Source organism: Drosophila gunungcola, unplaced genomic scaffold (genome assembly GCF_025200985.1).
Source record: "Drosophila gunungcola strain Sukarami unplaced genomic scaffold, Dgunungcola_SK_2 000019F, whole genome shotgun sequence".
Lineage (NCBI taxonomy): Eukaryota > Metazoa > Arthropoda > Insecta > Diptera > Drosophilidae > Drosophila > Drosophila gunungcola.
In genome coordinates, this window is record NW_026453201.1 from 187,054 (window position 1) to 195,201 (window position 8,148).

Consider the following 8,148-nt stretch of genomic DNA (forward strand, 5'->3'; position numbering starts at 1 on the left):
TCTGAATATCGTAACATATAAACCAATTAGCACGAAATATATATATCATTTTTAAGAAGCTGCCGCACCATCGTTAGTGGCACCATCGATATTTTCGAAGTTTTTTTCGCAAGATATCGATGCTTGCACAACAGCATCGCTTTATACTATTTTGTTAAATGGGTATTCTTTGAAAACTTTACTTAAATTTAATACTATTATAAAATGATTAAAATGTTAAGAAATAACAATTTATTTTTTCAATTTATTTATGACTTCAAACTTAAAAATATAAAAATAAAATGTAGAGGTCCGTCCTAACGGTTATGCTAGATTCAAAAGCTCATACGAATCTACTAATTGGTAATCCTCCAATTTTTGCTCATAAACATAAATTGTTTGACAACTTTTGACTTTAGAGCTCTTCTATAATCCGAAATCATTTCGCCTGCATTTGAAAATATTCGCTCGGACTCAGTTGCTATTGCAGGTACGTGCGTATCTCTTCTAGCCAGTTTTGCAAGTTGTTATGAATTCCAACAAAACAAAACAAAACAATGAAATCCGTTCTTTGGAACGTTAGTGACAAAATAAAAATACGTTTGGTTCAGTAGACATTGGGCCAAAAAAATATTAGGCCATTGTTTAATAAGTAAAGTATTATAGCATATGGTCAAAAAAATGTAGTATAGTCCAGCAGCCATCGATTATTGTTTAGAATTAATAGCATGTTTAAATGTTCAAGGTAGCAAGGGGCGCGGTGCGGGTCTTCAAGCCGCAATAAATAAATAGGGCACAATACACATAAGCAACGACGTTCACTTTGGCTCCCATGGCACGCGGTATTCCACGCGGGGGAGGCCAGTGAGAAAATTGGGGACGGGGGCGCCTGGACGACAAGAAATACTGGATTTTTCAATGGACGGGCACACCGATATAGCCCTGGCAACTTAGGACAACGAAAACTATAACGATAACGGCAACAACGATGACAATGCTGGACCCAGTATCAATAAATGCGATCGGGACGTGGAACTGTCTGAGGAACGAGATGCAGATTTGGGAAAGTTCAAATCTTTCGGGTAACAGTCTGGGGAAGAGGCTAACGCAGCACTGCCATGGGAAAGTATATGGTCTTTCAGGGAGCTGTCTGGGAGAAGTCTTACGAGAGCAGTCTAGAACACGAGCACGAGTTTGGAGGGAAAATTGAATGAACGAACATCAGGGGCGGAAAAATCACCTTGGACCAGAGCACGCGAGCTGGAGGAGAGCTATAACGGGACCATCACAGGCTATACGAGAGCGGCGCAAGCGCAGCTCACCCCTTTGTAATAGTGCGAGAATCAACGCGAGTGCGTGTACGCGAGACCAGTAGCAAGTTAATCAAGTGCTGAGATCGCACAGAGAGTTTCGCATAACATCCAGAGTCTCGGTGGATCCGTCACGAGTCAGACACCAACAAGCAGTCGACGACGAGGAGCGACGCCGCAAAAGACTCCGACGAGGAGCGTCGTCGCAGAGGGCAACGACGAGGAGCCGCGAGGCTATATTTAAGGAGACGATCCTTTACGATCCCAACACAACCCTTGCGCTGTATTTGGTCAAAGGCAATCACCCAATAAAAATTTGGTGGAACGATCCCACAACCTCTCTCAGATAGCCGCACGTTTACGTAGCAAGCAAGATATTGAAGAAATCAGGTCGTTACAATACTCTAACATGGTCGCATTTCTTTGTGTAAGTAATTTGCCGATTTGGGTTGTCGATTTTTAAAATATCGGACCAACAATACTTTTTGTTTATACGGGTATGACACTACATTGTTCGCCTCATTCATTGATGGATTCATTGAACCTCAGGGACACAGATAACTATATGGATACTGCTTGAGGTTTTTTTGGTAATAAGTTCAGGGTAACACTACCTATTTAAAGTTAAATTCAAACTTTATTGTTTTGTTTATTATATTGTGTTTATCCCGCTAATTTTAGCGTTTAAAGGTTTTCAGTTGTTACCTTTTAATGGTAAAAAATATTTCGTATACATTTAAGCCTCACTATTTTAATCCGTTTTGTCGTCAACTCAAATAAATGAGCAAAATTGTAATTTTTAAATGAGCAAATTTGTAATTTTTAAATACAATTTTGCTCATTGATATATCGGCCTCGGTATTATTATACTAATTATTATACTAATTATTATACTAATTATTATACTAATTATTATACTATTATTTTTACACTAAAATCCGGTGCATATTTTTTACTATCGGGTATCGGTTTTGACAATTTTCCTCATTCATTGCTCATTAAAATCGTCAGAGGTTGCCTTGCTCGATCTTACGTAAAATCGTAAAGTTATTACAAAAAATGAGCAATGAATGAGGCCAAAAATATAGTGTCATAAGCCCATTATTCATTGCCCGACAATAACAAGAAATAGTCTATTTTAATCAAAATTACATTTTATTCATACGATTTAATACAATTAAATCTGAGATTCAAATTTAATTGCTTTAGAACTTGTAATGATTTAGAAATTTTAGTGCCAATACTTGGCTAATACAGATTTTAAAAACACGCAACATGTGAGTGGCACGAACAGCTGATCTGCGTTTGTATACTTTTGAATTTTCGCAAATAAAAACGAAATGAATTTAAAATCATGAATATGAGCGAGTCTACGGATATCTTTAATGCCCAACAGGATACCCATAATGCGAACGAGGCATTTGCCCACTTGGAGGTCAAGGAAAGGGAGCTGATGGTGTTGTTTGACGGGTTTTTTTAGATTTTACATTCGAAAGAAATCAAAAATTGCGCCATTCTTGCATATAGAAACCAGCTGTTGCAGGGTTGGCACTAACAAAATATCGCGAAATATCAGTATTTTCTGGAATTTGTCCTAAAAATATCGCATTTATTTATCGCATTTATTTTAAATTTAAATTTAAATTTAGCCTTATGGGAAATCCCTGTGTAAATAAATGCGCATTAGGCTAAATGCGTTTTAATGCGCCAATGGAATTCGGCTATTAAAAGGTAGCCTCACATTTTTTACCTAGGTAAGGTATAAGGTATCAAAAAATATTACCAAGGTACGTACCGAGGTATAAATATTTATGTACGCCTTAACATTGGTTATATGCAGAGTTGGGAAACGTATTAGTTTGGATCTAGGTAAAATAAGTAACTAGGTAAGGTAAAATGTACACAATTTGAGAAGTATCTATGTAAAGTACAAGGTACAACAAAAGCTAAAAAAACATTTTTTAAATATTTTTTGTTCAATTTTTACAAAGTTGTATATGAATTATGATATTGTGTATACACTCTGGCAATTAAGTCTGGTAGTGGAATTAATTTTTCTCCAAGATGCAGTCCAACTATTATTTTTATTAGCATATTGGCGAGCATTTTGCAAAATTAAATTAAGTATCAAGCTTATTTGAAAACAAAACTGATATAACCTAAATACCTAACAATACCTAAATTTTTAAGACCAATAAAAGTCTTACCTAGGTATAGTATAAGGTATCATAAATTCTTAAGTATGTGCCCAGATACAAATGTTTAGGTACACCCCAACACTGGTTATATGAATATTCGTCATTCGGCTGCGGGTGCCACAAATGACGCAATAAATGGCGGACGCAAGTCGCTCTGAATATTATAAAATATAAACAAAGTAGCACGATATTTATATATCGTTAGTGGCACCATCGATATTTTCAAAGCATCGCTTTATACTAATTTGTTAAATGGCTTAAAACTTTACTTAAATTAAATGATTTAAATGTTAAGATATAACAATTTTTTTTTCCAATTCATTATTGACTTCAAACCTAAAAACATAAAAATAAAACAAAATAAAACTCCCTCCCTCCGTAACTAAGGAGATCATACGAATCTAGGAATTGGTAATCCTCCAATTTTTGTTTATAAACAGAAGTTGTTCGACAATTTTTGACTTTAGATCTGTTCTATAATCCGATCTCATTTCGCCTGTGTTTGAAAACATTCGTACGGACTCAGTTAATATTGCAGGTACGTGCGTATCTCTTCTAGCCAGTTTTGCAAGCAGTGGCTGGTCACTTTCAATATTCTGCAAAAATAAAAATTTGTTTTAAAATTTTAAATGATTTTTTTAAAATCATGTTAGCTTAGCCTTTTCCACTTCAGCGTCTTTTTCTTCAACGTGCTAGAAAGAGACGGAAAAAAGTGCTACAACTCGCTGTTGCGATTGGTAGTCTGTAAATTCGGTTGAGATTCCGAATTTTGAATGTATTTAATAATTTTTACTTGGCAATTTTGGGATTTTTCGGAAATGGAGATGACAATTCAATTAAATGAACAAAATGCCATTCGATATCATCGAGCTAAAAACATTTTTTTTAAATTGCTTTATTGTTGGTATAGTTCCTTGTACAACAGTTTCAATTTGTTGTGCGGGTCTTCAAGCCGCAATAAGCCGCAGTTTTGGGAAAGTTCAAATTTTTCGGGGTTCTGTCTGGGGAACAGGCTAACATAGCACAGCCATGGGAAAGTTGAAGGTCTTTTATGGCGTTGTCTGGGGGAAGTCTTACGAGAACAGTTTAGGGAAAGTTAAAGTCTTTTGGGGAACTGTCTGGGGATCACGAGGAGTACGAGTTTGGCGGGGCATTTGAATCATCACACTTCCGAAGATAGGGGGAAATGTAAGGAGTCTTAAAACTCCCTACAAACCCCGATGGAGGAGAGCCAAGGGCAACAAGGTCAAACGGCGAACAACGGCTCTGGGACCCGGGCAAAGCGTTGACACCGTTAACTGCCGGTACCGCGCTGGGCATTGGACCCTCACACGGCAAGGGCAACAAGGTCGAACTTGGCGGACTTCGGGCCTGCACAAAGTGAACGCTCCGTGGACTAACGGTGCGGCAGTGGACCTTGGACCCGAGCAAGCGAGCTGGAGGAGAGGAACAACGGGACCATTACAGGCTATAAGAAGCGGCGCAAGCGCAGCTCACCTCGAAGTAATAGTGCGAGAATCAAAGCGAGTGCTTGTACGCGAGACCAGTAGCAAGTTAATCAAGTTCCGAGTGCCTGAATCAAGATCGCAAAGTCGCGGCGCCGAACGACTATAAGTCTACAAGGCTGAGACTACAACGCTGAGACCCAACAGCGCTAGGTCGTGGTTAAATCGAGCTCATGGAGTCCTTGCGAGGAGTCTGCGCCGCAGAAGATATCGACGCCGCAGAGGACAACGACGAGGAGCAGCAGTAGCAGTAGCGGAAGAGCCACGAGGCTATATCTAAGGAGACGAATACAACCTTTACGATCCCAACACAACGCTTGCGTTATCTTTGGTCAACGGCAATCACCTAATATAAATTTGGTAGAAAGATCCCACAACCTCCCTGAGCTAGCCGCACGTTTATGTAGCGAGCGAGATATTTAAGACAGAAATTTATTTCCTCTTTAGATCGATTTACCTCCCTTTCCCCAAAGAGTAAAAGAATATATATATATATATTTATATATATATTTAATAATACGGTTGGTTAGGGCTACGTTTCTAATTATAATTATATCGGCGCTATGGGAGGGCCGAGTGTGATTCTGCTTGCTGGGTTGACGGCGGCGCTGAAGAAGGGCCAAGTGTAGGACAGCTTGTCGACTGATACCGACGCTGCGGAAGGATTGAGTGCATCATTGCTTGCTGAGGAAGGGCCAAATCTTGTACTGCTGGATATCCGAATGTTGCACTACTTGATGCGTGGTGCCGACGCTGCGGAATGGCCGAGTGTTACACTGATTGATGCTGGCGCTGCGAAAGGCCCGAGTGTTGCACTGCTTGGTACTGGCGCTGCGGAAGGGTCGTTGCACTGCTATGTGCTGGTGCTGCGGTTGGGTGTTCTGGGTCTTTGGGAGGAATTATCTACTCGATCTTTCTAGTGGGATGTGGGAGTGTAGGGTATCGATAGTTTCGAGCTGTCAGGCATCGTACGTTTCGACGTTTATTCCGTATCGTTTCCGGGTGGGAAGCCAGAAACGTGACTTCTGAGAGGAACTCACTGAATTACGCAAACCGCGTCGGGCTCAGTGATCACGACCGGGCTTGGGTGCGTATTTCGCAAACCACACTGGGCGTCGGTGATCCTCACCAGGTCGTAGAGCCGTCTTAAAATCGTACTCTTACAGATCCACCACCACTACCAAGACTATCTCACAGAACACTTACCCGGATATTCCTCCTTGGTGATGTTTCCTCGAAGCTTGTCGGAAAACAAGTGACTGGCCAGAGGCCGGGACTCTGCGTATGAGTTGTACTTAGTTTTATGAGTTATTGTGACGGCGGACCGTCACAACGGGTATGACACTACATTGTTCTCTTCAATCAATGACGGAGTCATTGAAGCGCAATGGATACTGCTGAGATTTTTATGGTAATAAGTTCACGGTCTCCCTGCCTGTTTATTATATTGTGTTTATACCGTTAATTTTAGCGTTTAAAAACAATTTCTTATACATTTAAGCCTTGCTATATTATTCCATTTTGTCGCCAACTTTAATAATTGAGCAAAATTTTACTTTTTTAATAAAATTTTGATCTTTGATGTATCGTAAAATCGTAGAGTTAAAAAAACAAATGAGTTTGGACCCTTCAAGACTATGGCTCCGCAAACCTAAATATGAGGCTTAAGAAAACTAAAAACTGCTTACTGCAGCTGCACAAACAAGAGTAAAACACATAAAACATAATTTTGCCCGGAATAAATCGGTTTTAAGCTTTAAAAACCGCTTCTTTTTAAAATCCACAATTTTAAGTGCAACAACTAATCCGTAAAGAAACAGTGTATAGCATAACACAAGTGCACAGAGGCAAACACTCAACACATCAAAACACTGAACCAAAAAACTTCCGTCACCAACACAAATATGTCTTCAACAGCAAAGCGACTCAGGAAGGAAACTCACTCCGATCTGAAGGGAGCCCGTGACTTCGATGTTCAATTGCTTGACACGTTCGACCTAAGATTTTCCGAGCTAAAGGAAAGCCTTGCAGGGGAGATCCGTGATGGTGAGGCACGGAGGAAAAATTTAAGTTAATAGCAGCTAACTGCAAAACAAACTTTCTCTGCGAGTCACTCAATTGGAGACCGAGGTGAGAGAGATGGAGATGTTGAGGCAGCGGGTCCAGGTGCTGGAGGCGAAACTATCCAAAAACTGCCATGATCAGCGCGTTGAAGAGTTGGAGGCAAAGTGGGTGGCCTCCTGCAACGCACTGTGCTTCTCTCTCAAGCTGACCCCGCCGCCTAAAGTACGATCTATTTTCCGAATGCGAACGCGAAAATCGACCCTTACAGTAGTGGATCCAATTAAAATTATTAAAATAGAACACGTGCACGATAAAGCGACACTGCTGCGTGCGATCGGGGCATACCGAAAAGATAAAAAAACGCAACTGAGCTTAAAGCTCATCGACAGCTGACCAAACCAAAACACGAAATCTTTAAGCGGGCGATGCATCTCAAGAGGCAAAAGCGCCTAACAGCTGTTTTTGTCGACGTGGAGATTTCTTCGTAAAGGAGAAAGAGGGAGGGGAGGCGATTTGCGTGTAAAGCTTGGGCGAACTAGCTCAAAAGGAGATTTGCACCCCCAATTAATTAGCTGTTCTGCTAGTTCTGGGACTTTAACTGATAATTAATTTCACGCCTAAAAGGATTTTATATTTATATAAAATAAATTATTTTTGAGAAATTATCAGTATATATATATATATATATATATCTTTAGGCTTAGAATCAGTCGCTTTAATTTTAGTTTGTTTCTTAGTATGGTGTGTCTTTGTTTTATAAATATTTGTAGACTGCGAGCGCAGCTAATATTTCAATTAAATAATTTAAAACGGGTGACAGCAATAACATAAACATAAATCCAAATCGATGGAATAGACATGATTGTTAGGGGTTCTCGGAAAGAAGAGATCTGGTCTTAATGTGTGTCATATAAATGCTCAAAGCCTCACACGAAAAATTGAAGAATTTAGATACCTCTTTATCAATTCGAGCGTCAATGTTATATATGTGTCTGAAACTTGGTTTGTTCCCAATTTATGTGATGTTTAAGTTGAATGTGATTGCTATAATTTCCATCGCTCTGATCGTAATAGTCATAGGGGTGGGGTTGC